The sequence below is a fragment of the Chrysochloris asiatica genome, unplaced genomic scaffold, assembly GCF_000296735.1.
Source record: "Chrysochloris asiatica unplaced genomic scaffold, ChrAsi1.0 scaffold00068, whole genome shotgun sequence".
Classification (NCBI taxonomy): Eukaryota; Metazoa; Chordata; class Mammalia; order Afrosoricida; family Chrysochloridae; genus Chrysochloris; species Chrysochloris asiatica.
This window is the reverse complement of record NW_006408586.1, coordinates 525,990-538,561: the sequence shown is the minus strand read 5'-3', so window position 1 is coordinate 538,561 and position 12,572 is coordinate 525,990.

Genomic DNA, 12,572 nt, shown 5'->3' with positions numbered 1-12,572 from the left:
ATTTCATTTTCAACAATTTCCAATTTACCTAGATAAATACTTCATATATTCTGTGTTCTAATTATTAATGATTGCTTATAGCTGCTTCTCTTCTTTTTGAGTTATGTCCCATCAGCAAATGAAGGGCTTTACTCCATTCACATCATCATAGTCAACTCTACTTGATTGAGGAGGCAACTCTTGTCCAGTTGCATTTTTAATACTTTCCAACCTGAGGGGCTCATTTTCTGGTACTATGTATGCCAATATTCTGCTGCTCTTCATTATGTTTAAATATTTAATAATCTGGTGCTGACAGTGTTCCACTGCTATTCATAAGGCTTTCAGTGATTAAACAATTGGAAGTAGTTCGTCTTTCCCTCTTCTTAGCCTGTCTTCTCCTGGAAGCTCATCTGAAACCTGTCCACTGTTGGTGACCTTGATAGCATTTAAAATACCTGTGGCATACCTTCCAGTGTTAAAGCAGCAGACAAGTCACCATAGTATGACTACCTGATAGATGAGTGGTAGACAGAATCCTAATTAATGTCATATTTTAGGAAAGCATGTGTGTTGGTTAAGTATGTTAAATGGCTCTAATACTAAGGATACAAAGGATACTATTATGCAAAGAAACTAAAACAAACATCTACCGAAGATCCACTGAGAACACAGTGGCCCTATAGTGGAATCACTGGACTGTTAACCACAAGGACAGCAGTTTGAGCCCACCAACTGCTCTGTGGGAGAAAGATGAGGCTTTCTGCTCTGGCAAAAGATAAAGTCTGGGAAACCCTTTACAGGTTTGCTGTGAGTTGAAAGAAACACGATGACACTTAATAACAACAACAATATCCATTTAACAATGGTCTTAAATACATTCATTGAAGATAATTTTAAAGATCGTTTTCTACTGTTTAGTCCTGAGACATCACATGATTTTGTAGTGTTTTCTGTGCAATTCTTTACTTAAATTTGCAATATTTTTATTTTCCCAGTGGGCAGCAGAAGAGAGTTAACCAGCTCTCTAATCTAAAATTCATTTGAATATATACAATTTCATTGTTTTTTGCTGTTTTTAAAATTTTTTTTATTTAAGATTTACACTCCCTTCATTGAGATAATTGTTTAATCATATTTTATCTAAACAAGCAAGGTTTAATAAAGAAGCAATTATCACAAATGTTTCTTGTCTGTCTTCTTTGTTTCTCTTCTTTTGAATCATTTGTGCTCCCGATGATATTTCAAATTCTTTTGGAAACTCTCACCTCATAAACTCATATATGGACATATTTGCTGTGGTGGTTAAGTGCTGTTTAGTATATTCATAGCGACTCTGTACAGGGTTTCCAAAGAATAGCTAGTAGGCTTGAATTGTTTATCTATGGTTCATAGTCAAGTGCTGATCCTATAGTAGTACCACACCAGAAGTCTTATAGGCCTATAGACATTTTTTACAGCTGTAATGAGTCAGATCTTATCAACATGAAAGCATGCATACTTTTGTCCTACTGAAACCATGCAGACCTATTAATGAAATTAAATCATATTTTGTCTTAACTATAAAATTATTTTTAACCTTTCAAAAAGAAGACAAGACAGTTTGAAGCAATGGCCTCATTTACTAATTAATTAAAAAAATAATATTTTGTAAGAAAAGAGAAAAACATCACTACAAATTTGGAAATATTGAAAAACAATGAAGAAAGATTTCTACTTAATTGAATTTTAGATTGTTGTTTTTAAGTGGTATAATGTAAACTTGAGTCACAACTACACTTTATTAAGCTTATGAGGAGTGGCAGATGGGTTTGAACTATTGATATTGTAGTTAGCAGTTCAGTGCTTATCCTACAATTTTAGATTAGGAATCACACAATTGTCATGCCACATAATTTTAGATTAAGAACAAGAAAATGAGTTAATAAATCAAATGCAATGTGAGATAACAAGAATTTTTTTTAAAGCAACACTGATTAGTGTACATTTCTTTCAAAGGATTAAAAAGGTTGTACACATTGTTGTTGTTGTGAAGTGCCATCAAGTCTGTTCCAATCCATAGTGATCCTGTATAGGTTTTCTGAGGAACAACATGTGAGCTTGAACTGCCGATCTTGCAGTTCAAATGGCTTTGTAATCATACGCATTAACCCACAGCACCACATCAGGACTCTAAAAATAGATCTATAGGATGGACAAAAAACACTAGTGATGTAGGCACACCATAGAATGGTCAACTATTAGAGATCAAAAGGGCAAGATTTACCTAAGGACAACATTCAAAAGGGTTGGGAAAGAAGGAGGAATGGAAACAGAATCGCAGAGAGAAAGTAGGTTAAGAGACGTTGTGTTGAAGGGATTGCAATAATTAAAATGAAAGTAAGCATATGATTTGTTAAATGTAAACTTCATGATCTGTTCTGTAAATCTTGATTTAATTCACACACAAAAAAATGTTGAAACAAACAAAAACTAGATGGAAAAATTGGTTAGATTCATTGTAGTTTGATACTGGTGGTAAATGTTAGGTTTTTTTTTATGTTGTTTATATGTTTTTCCTTGGCATTTCCTTGGAAATGCTTCTGTGTTCCAATAAAAAGTAATTGTTTTTATGGTTAGGTGCCAGGACATTGGTTCCAAATTATAGTGACCTTATGTACAACAGAACTAAACAATGTCCAGTCTTGCGCCATTCTCATAATTGTTACAATTGAGCCCATTGCTGTTGCCATTGCACCGCTCAATTTTTGCAGGGGGTTACCCTTTGTCACTGATCTTCACCTTATCTATGATGCCATTCTTGGGGAACTGGCCCCTCTTGACAATATGTCTGAAATTTGACAGATAAAATCTCACCATCCTGGTTTCTAAGGAGCATTTTAGCTGTAATTTTTCCAAGACAAATTTGTTCTTCTGGCTTTCCATGGTATGTTGAATAGTCTTCTCCAACACCATAACTCTTATGCATTAGTTACTCATTGTCCAATTTAAAATGCATATAAGGCTATTAAAAATACCATATCTTGGGTCAGACACTTCTATCTTGTCTTCGAACAGACTGCTAAATAGCATTAAAAAAGTAATCAAATGAAAATAAACCTAGTCAGAAGAAAATTTTGTCTATATACATCTTAATTTTAGCAGTATATTGGAGCCATTTTCTAATTATCCATCAATAAATTCATCTCCTAAAATATATAGAAACAATTTTTCAGTTCTTTCTTTTTAGTGTGTTTAGCATAGAAATTAGGGGTGCAAGATCTAAACTGAGAAACTATGTGAACCTATTTTTTATCAAAAGACCTAATCAATTTCTATCAACCTTTGCTAATCTACTGTGGTTGTTGGTAAGTGCCATTGACTCAGTTCTGACTCCCTGACACTGTATAAGTTTTCTGAGGAACAACTGGTGAGTTTGAACCACTGACCTTGCAGTTCAAACTGATCTTGTGGTCCAGTGCTTATCCTACAGCATTATACTAGGAAATGAGACCAAAATGTGTACCTTCCTTAAGTGGTCTTGCTAAGGATATAATAACAGAGTGTTTGTAACAAATTATTTTAGTACCTACTTCATATTAAAAACTGAATATTTTTGAGAAATTATTATGGATTTCATCCAAGCAAAAATTTATCTGATTTTATATGTTTTTGTTAAGTACTGTTGAGTTGCTTCTGACTCATAGTGAACACGTATAGGGTTTACAAGGAGCAGATGTTGGATATGAACTACTGATGTTGTGGTTCATAGGCCTGATCTGATTCTAGAGCACCACAGAAGAAGTCCTTGGTTTTGTATACATTATATAATTTGGTTTTTATGTATTGATACACACTTGTCCAAAACTCATCTGCTAGTTTGTCACACCCTGGTGGCTTGTGTGTTACTGTGATGCTGGAGGATATGCCACTGGTAATGTAAATGCTTGCAGGGTTACTCATGGTAGACAGGATTCAACTGAGTCCAGACTAAGACAGACTCAGAAGAAGGAAGAGGTGGAATACTTCAGAATCGTTAGCCACTGAAACCTTTATGAATTGCAGTGAAACACTGTTAGATAGCACCAGAATATTGAATACTGAAACATGAGGAAGAACACTAGAATATTGTCAGTTATAGTCCCAGAAACAGTCCCTCAGTTAGGAAGGCACTCTAAAGACATCTGGGAAAGATCTGCTTCCTCGAAGTATAGTTGACCATACTGAAACAAATGGAGTAAATCTTTTGGAATCTTCATTTGGTAATGGGGAACAAGTGAAGACAAGGATAAAGAACTGCAAACATACACTGATAATTGAAACATGAAAATCTTGAAAAAACTGGAAGTTTTAAAACGAAATGGATTGCATAAACACCAACATCCTAGGCATTGGTAAGGAGAACTAGAAAGGTGTTGGCCATTTTGAATAAGAAAATTAGTGATATAGTATGCTGGGAATGACAAATTCAAGATGAATGAGGTAGTATTACTACTACTAATAATAATAATAATAATTCAGGTTCTATCTGAAGCATAATGCTCTCTTTGAGAGCATAATATCCATATGCCTATAAGCCAGACTAGGGGAGCTCTGGTAGCATAGTGGTTACGAATCGGGCTGTGAATCACATCAGCAGTTTGAAACTACCAACTGTTCCATGGGAGAAAGATGAGGCTTTCTGCTCCTGTAAAGATTCACAGCCTAGGAAACACTGTACAGGGTCACTATGAGTCGGAAATGACTCCAAGGCACTTTACAACAACAACAACATAAGCCAGACTAGTTAATACCATTGTTATTAAAACGTATGCACCAATCACTAAAGCCAGAGATGATGAACTTGAAGAATGCTACCAACTTCTTTAGTCTGAAATTGATCAAACATGAAATCAACATGCATTGATAATTATTGATGATTGGAATGAAAATATTGTAAACAAAGATAAGGATTGTTGTTGTCAGGTGCCATCGAGTCGGAACCGACTCATAGTGACCCTATGCACAGCAGAACGAAACAATGTCCAATCCTGGGCCAACCCCACCACCGCTGCCACACTTGACGCCATCAATGATGCCACCTGGCTGATCCATCTCATTGGGGGTTTTCCTTTTTTTCTCTGACCCTCCATCTTACCCAGCATGACATCCTTCTCCAGTGACTATTCTCTCCTGACAATATGTCCAAAGTATGAGAGAGGAAGCTTAGCCATCCTGGCCTCCAAGGAGCAGTAGTTGGAAAATATGGCCTTGTTGATAAAAATGATGCTGGAGGCCACATGATAGTGTTTTGCAAAGCCAGTAACTTATTTATAAGAAGTAATCTTCATTATATATTATCCTCTTTATAGAGAGAAAAATGAGGCTTTCTGCTCCTGTAAAGAGTTAAAGCCTCAAAAACACTATCAGTGTCACTGAATCAGAGTTTACTCCATGGCATTTAACAGCAACAACATACTCTTTAATAAAATTGTGAACATTGCCTTTGAAATGATACATCTTTGAAGAGGTAGACCATCACAATGCTAATAGTTCTCAGACAGGCTATTGGCTAACTCATAATTCTTATGTTGTTGTTGTTGTTATGTGCCGTGGCGTCAGTTCCAACACATAGCAACCCTGAAAAGGGTTTCCGAGGCTGTAAATCTTTATAGGAGCAGAAGGTCTCCTCTTTCTTCCATGGGACAGCTGGTAGTTTTGAACTGCTGAACTTGCAGTTTGTAGCCCGACTGAAAAACATTGCTAATAAATACTTCAGGTAACTGTTATAAATAATGTAAATTGATGCCACTTTGTCATTTTTTCTGAAGAATGTCTATACCTAACAATGAGTTAAATTCTTTAGGTTTACTTCCCATTTCATTGGGGCAGTCTATGAGAAGATTTAACTTAATTGAACATTTCTTCTTTGTTTTTAAATGTTCCCTTTATCCTTAAAAAGGTGCCCCTCCCATATATGTCTATTTTTCCCTGACATCCTACCATGACTCTTTTCTGCTTAAAGTTTTGCTCTTTATCCACAGATTTAGAAATCTATTTTGATAGCAAAAATACAATAGGTGTTTTAGAAATTATATAATTTATGTTGCAGTCTGTTGAAAATTATACTGTTAAAAAGTGTAATTTATTAAAATTTGGCATTTCAGATAAATGAGATGTAACTAATCCTAGCTCTCTTTCTACAAATGCTAGTCATAAAACATTTATATGACATTACATTTTTATATATTTCAATAATTTGTCATATTTCATAAAGCATGTAATCAAAATCAATATATATGTGTGTGTATGTGTGTGTGTGTTACAAAATCTTTAGAATAAATGCTTTTGAAAAGACCAGGTTAATTCTAAATAATAAAATAGAAGCAGGTATGTCTTAAAGACAAACAATACATGGTTGTATTTAGCAATTAGTTGAAGTGCGTTTTTTGAAAAGAGCTGTCTATTTTAGCAAAGGAAGTAAATCTGAACTTACTTTGTAAATCACAAGATATTGAGAAGTGATTTCATTGATCTATATTTTTCTTGTCACTAGGGAATTGGTATAACAATGATTATACCAGGCAAAGCAGATGAGGTGGGAACACTGACTACACTAATGGGTTTTTCCAATGTTGCTGCTTTAAGATTACAAGAGAGGTAATTAACTTTGGAAAGCACAACCATTCATCTTGGGAACTGGAAGAAAGCAGAGTTGAGAGAACTTAAAATCAGATAGTTAAAAATTAACAAGAAAAATTCAGAGGTTCAAGATTATAAATTTAATAAATCTAATATAAACACTGAATGGAGAAACAAAACAAATCTGTAAACACATTTGATGAAAATAAATGTAGGAATGTAGGTACTATCACTGATGTCCTATTCTATTTTATGATTCTATGATGTCTTATTTCTATGATTCCTGTTGAAAGTGAGAAATTCTGAAGACAAAGATATTGATTGTAGTTGAAAAGAAGCATAAGCATATTATAGTGGTCTACTTTTGGATAAAGGAAAATTAGAGCTCCTCCTGATGCCTCACATTATAGCACAAGGACAGAAGAACAAAGGTTAGACATTGACAGGAAGCCACAGCAGGTAAGGTGGTTTTCTCATGGGCATGTCTATCACATCAAGGATATTCTAAGTAAGACTGTTAAGTAAAGGGTTAGGATAAGAATTGAATTATATACTTGATGACAAGCAGGAAGGAATAAAGAAACTTTTCAATAAAGATACAGTTCTTCCCACATACAAATCTACTGAAAAGGCAAAATAGCTTAAGGCTATTTCATCACTAAAGCTATTTGTTTCTTCAGGAGTTATTTGAACTGCAGGAGATGTATAACTCCAAAGTTCATTAGAGAGCTTGGACTCAAAGGAAAGAAGAAAAAGTAAGATTGTGTCAAGGTTAAAGAGAACACTACAGTGTTTAGTTATAAATCATATTTATTATTATATAGAGCAGAATTTAGGGCAGATGTTAGCAAGAATATTTACAGACCAATTTTTTTTAAATCATTTTAAGCAAAGGTCATTATAATTGCTTTTAAAAAAATCCAAAGTATTTATTTGCATTATATATATAAAATTGTGATGTTTTGAGATAGACTATTGGAATCTCCAGAAATAGTGATTTAGTTATTATAATAACTTATTATCCATGGGTACCACATTATGGATTGAAGTAGTGGCAGCACCTTAGAAATTGGATGGGGTATTAATAATCCTGAATCCAGTCTTATCTAGAGTCTCTTGGAGGGTAATCAAGGTTGAACACTTAACAATTATATAAAATATTTTAATACAACTGTTTTCAAATTGTAGCTTCACTTGAAAACTTGGATATGCAGATTTTACTCCTTCACTCTAGAGTATTCTAAAACTCTAGGAGTAGAAGCTACTCTGTCATTTTTATGCATAATTAACTTTGAGAATTACATGTGGTATGGCACTGTATAAGCACTGGACTGTTAACCACAAGGTAAGCATTTCAATTCCAACAACTGCTCCTAAGAAACCCTAAATAGGGTCACAATTGTTAAGTGATGGAATGCTGATCTACTTCAGCAGAGATTACAGTGAAGAAAACTCTATGGGACAGTTAGAGCCTGTCAGATGGGAACACTATGAAACAGACCGCATACTGCATGCAACTGAAATCTGAATTTAAAAAAAAAAAAAAAAAAAGTAGATTATTAGCATAGGTTTGTCCCAAATATTAGATGGAACATATTTATGCAAAAGAATATCTGTTTCTTATCATAAACTCTAATTTAACTGAGAGTACTATATTTTATTTGGTGGCTTCATTTGAACTCAGAGCATGATGGCTGCACAGGATAAGTAATGGACTGCAAACCACAAGGTGAATGGTTCAAATCTTCCAGCTGTTCCATGGGAGAAAGATGAGATTTTCTGTTACCATGAAGATTTAAAGCTTCAGAAAACCTACCCAGAGCCTACATAAGTTGGAAACAACTCAATGGCACTTAATACCAACAACAATTTGAACTATTGTGACCCACAACCAATCATAGGTATGGAGCAGGGCTTAGAAGTTAATTTAGCTGTTCATGTGGTCCTGGCAAAGTTGATGGCAGCAAACAAAAACTGCTAACAATATATAAAATTGGTTAATGCAACTTTCCCTATTTAGATATAAGAATACTCGGTTTTAGAGAGTTAAAATAAGTAACCAAATTACAGAATATGTTAACTTTAGATTTGTTCATGTGCCCAAAGAACTCTTTCCACTAATATCTGTTAATATATCCCAAACTCAATGAGGTGTTGTAGCTGCATCTTATAAAAGGAAACATAAATGCAAATTTGCACTGAAAAACGGAATATACAAACTTTATCTAAAGAAAGTATATAATGAAATACACTACCTTCAATAAAAATTCTTGAAACTTTATTATTTGAATTGTCCCACGTTCATGAACCTGAGAATTGTGCAAGAGTCACTGAAAACACAAAATCTACAACATAAGGAACTGAGTTAATGTGTACAGAACAGTGCATGCATCATCTACGAAGGATCGGTTTCCAGAGTGATAGTTTCATTGATTGGGAAGTAAAGAGTCTATTGCAGATACCTAAAAACTTCAGATATCTAGAAGGACGTATATGAACCATGACAGGGGAACATCTTTAAATCTTTCTTCTGTACAAGCCATTTCAACAGTTGAATATTCAAGATATTCTTATTTCCTTTTTTATATTTTTAGTGATTTCAAGAGCTAACTCTTCAAAAATTATTTAGATTTTAGAGATGAAACTTTTCATTTCTCAAAACTCAGCCCAGCAACATAGTCCAAAATTAAATGAAACACAGAAGTTAAAAATAATTAGAAATAACCTCCAGAAAATCATAATCCTTTTCTGTATGTCTTTTGACAGCACCAAGTGACCTTTCTAATAGCAAAGCAATGTATTTTACTTGCTGCATTGAAACACTAAAATCTGGTCGGTTACATTTCAGCTAAATTTCATGTTGTTAATAGTCTATTCAAAGCAGCCACTTCAAAAGTTTCATACTACAGCAGTGTTTGATATGGATATTTGTTCTTAGTACTTTGTGGAGTACATTAATTATATCATTTTAAACTAATCAAAACTGATTTCAATATAGTTTCTTTGGCAATTTGGAATGGAAATTCTATTTTTGTCCTTCATATAAGCAGAGTCTGGATTAGGGTAGATACAGGAAAACAAACAGATATGGATTTTCCTCTTAAACCACTCTTTAACATTTCAGCTTCATGGTTAATTATGTACTCTCTCCATGCCTTTATAGATAATGGAAATTTTACTTATAGAACTTATTTTTAGTTTCGCACCTTTCTAGTCCTGTAGGCTAGAAAAGTATACCTACTTGGGTCATTATGTATTTTTCCTTACAATTTTGTTGGATATTTGAACTTTTAAAAGAAATAAACATTTACTTTTGATAAATAAATGAAAATATGCTGACATTGCAATGACACACATTACTTTTAAACTTTACATTCTAACAGATATTATACTAGGAAATTTTGACATGCAATTTAAGTTAGTAAAAAATATTTCATTAAACTTCAAAATAATATCCACTTAAATGATTTATGGACATTAAAAAAGAAAGACGCACATAGGAATATCATTAGAAATATTCCAAAACCTAATTTAAAAAGTATCTCAAGATTCCTTGAAGTGAGTATATTGTGAAATTTGAGCTACATGAATATTAGATTATTTTAATTACCTTCTATTTTATCTCAGTCCTTTTTACTCATGAATGATAGTATATCAGTTTTGCTCAGCAAGACAGCATAAATTTTGGCAAAACAAAAAAAACAGGAAAAATTCATCTTTACCAGTTTTATGTGACCTTGTCTTTAGATTTTCGATTCAGTATTACATTTAATATCCCTTTTGCATATCTTAATACTTCCTTCATTTCATCTGGTTAAATTTGATCAATTTTAATGCTCAAATGTATTTACTCAAATAATCTATCAGTTTGTTAGATATGATTCTCATTTGTCTTCTCTCCCCAAACTCAGAAATTACTTCTATGCCATTTTCTCAGTCTAGTCCGCCATTGAAACATTATGACTGTACATTCTTCAATTCTCATTGCTGTCGTTTTTTAATTCAAATTAAAAAATTTTTAAATTAAAATTCTTAATTTAAAATGAATTTAGTATTTAAAGTTGAATATATTTCATTTGAATATAAGTCATCTCAGTACTTCTTAAAGCAGAATAAGAACTCAGTTTCACTTTATAACGGAAAATCTATCTCCTTTTTTCTCAGAAACGGCAGTTTGCAAATGCATTTAATAAAACAATAGTACTGTGATCAAATATATTATGAAAATACGGCATGTGTTTTTCCTCTTCCATGTCTACTGTTGACAGAGTAAACAGATTGATAATAATAATAATAAAAAAGTCAAAATAAATTGTGATAATTAACTTAACACATTAATGTCCAACATTACTACCCATCTCTTTTTCTTATGGAAGCTATATTAATATTATATAGAATTCATGGGAACATTTTGCTCTTAGTACCACTGATACGGCTTGGAAAGAAAACTGGACCCTTTTTTTACACAGACTTTAAATATGCTCTAATTATTAGCCAAATTGAAAAATTAGTGATACTGAGATTGTTTTGTTGTTATTTTGTTGTTATGTGCCGTGGCGTCGCTTCTGACTCATAGCGACCCTGTACAGAATTTCAGAAGCTGTAAATATTTACAGAGCAGAAAGCCTCATCTTTCTCCTGCAGAATAGTTGGTAGTTTCAAACTGCTGACTGTGAGGTTAACAGTCCAATTTGTAACCACTACATTATCAGGATTCTTCAAAAAAAATAAGTAAGTAGGTCTGGATGCATCCTATTATTAAGAGTTGCCAAGTAATTTCCAACTAATAGCCACCTTTTATAGGGTTTCCCAGAAGTAGCTAGTAGTCTTGAACCACCAACCATGTGGTTAATAGTTCAGTGCTTATCTTACAGCACAACACCATGACCCCACATGCATCATTTAAAGCAAAACACAAGCTTAATACCAAGGTATGAGGTATCTGGGTAGTCCAAGCTTGGTGCTCATCTGCTAACCAAAATGTTGGCAGTTCAAACTTACAAGGAGGCACTGCAAAAGAAAGACATGTCAATCAGTTTCTGTAAAGAAAATCCTAGGAGGCTCAGTTCTACTCTGTACCACCTGGGTTTATATGAGGTGGAACCAACTCTCTGGTTATAGGTGTGTTTGTTTTATGTTTATCAACTTACCTGACATTTCAAAGTTCATCTGCAATAAAGGTATACAAATGAAAATCCTATCGTTGGTTAATTTCGATTTTAGATGTGATTTTTGTTGTTATTTTTGTTGAGTGCCATTAAGTTGGTTCCAACTCATAGCGAACCTGTATTATAGTTTCTGAGTTGGATTCACTTAGCTTGTGGTCAAGTGCTTATCCTATGGATCCACACTTGGACTTTATTCATGTAAAATTGTAGCATAGTCTCAGGCCCTTGGCCATCACACATTAGTTATTGTTACAAAAATCTATCAACAAAGTAAATATTATTTTCTCACAAGAATAAAAAGATGTTCATGACACTTCTTCTTTGTTGTTATTGTTGTTGTCAGGTGCCATCGAGTCGGAACCAACTCATAGCGACCCCATGCACAACAGAAACAATATCGGATCCTGGGCCAACCTCACTACCGCTGCCACACTTGAGTCCATCAATGCTGCCACCTGGCCAATCCATCTCGTTGGGGGTCTTCCTCTTTTTCTCTGACCCTCCATCTTACCAAGCATGATATCCTTCTCCAGCAACTGTTCCCTCCTGACTATATGTCCAATGTATGAGAGACAAAGATTAGCCATCTTGGCCTCCAAGGAGCACTCTGGCTGCACTTCTTCCTAAACAGATCTATTGGTTCTTTCAGTAGCCCGTGGCACTTTTAGTATTCTCCTCCAGCACCATAACTCAAAGAATCAATTCTTCTATGATCTTCCTTATTCACTGTCCAACTTTCACATCCATATGATGCTATTGAAAATACCATGGCTTGGATCAGCCACACCTTAGTACTTAAGCTGACATCTTTGCTCTTCAATACTT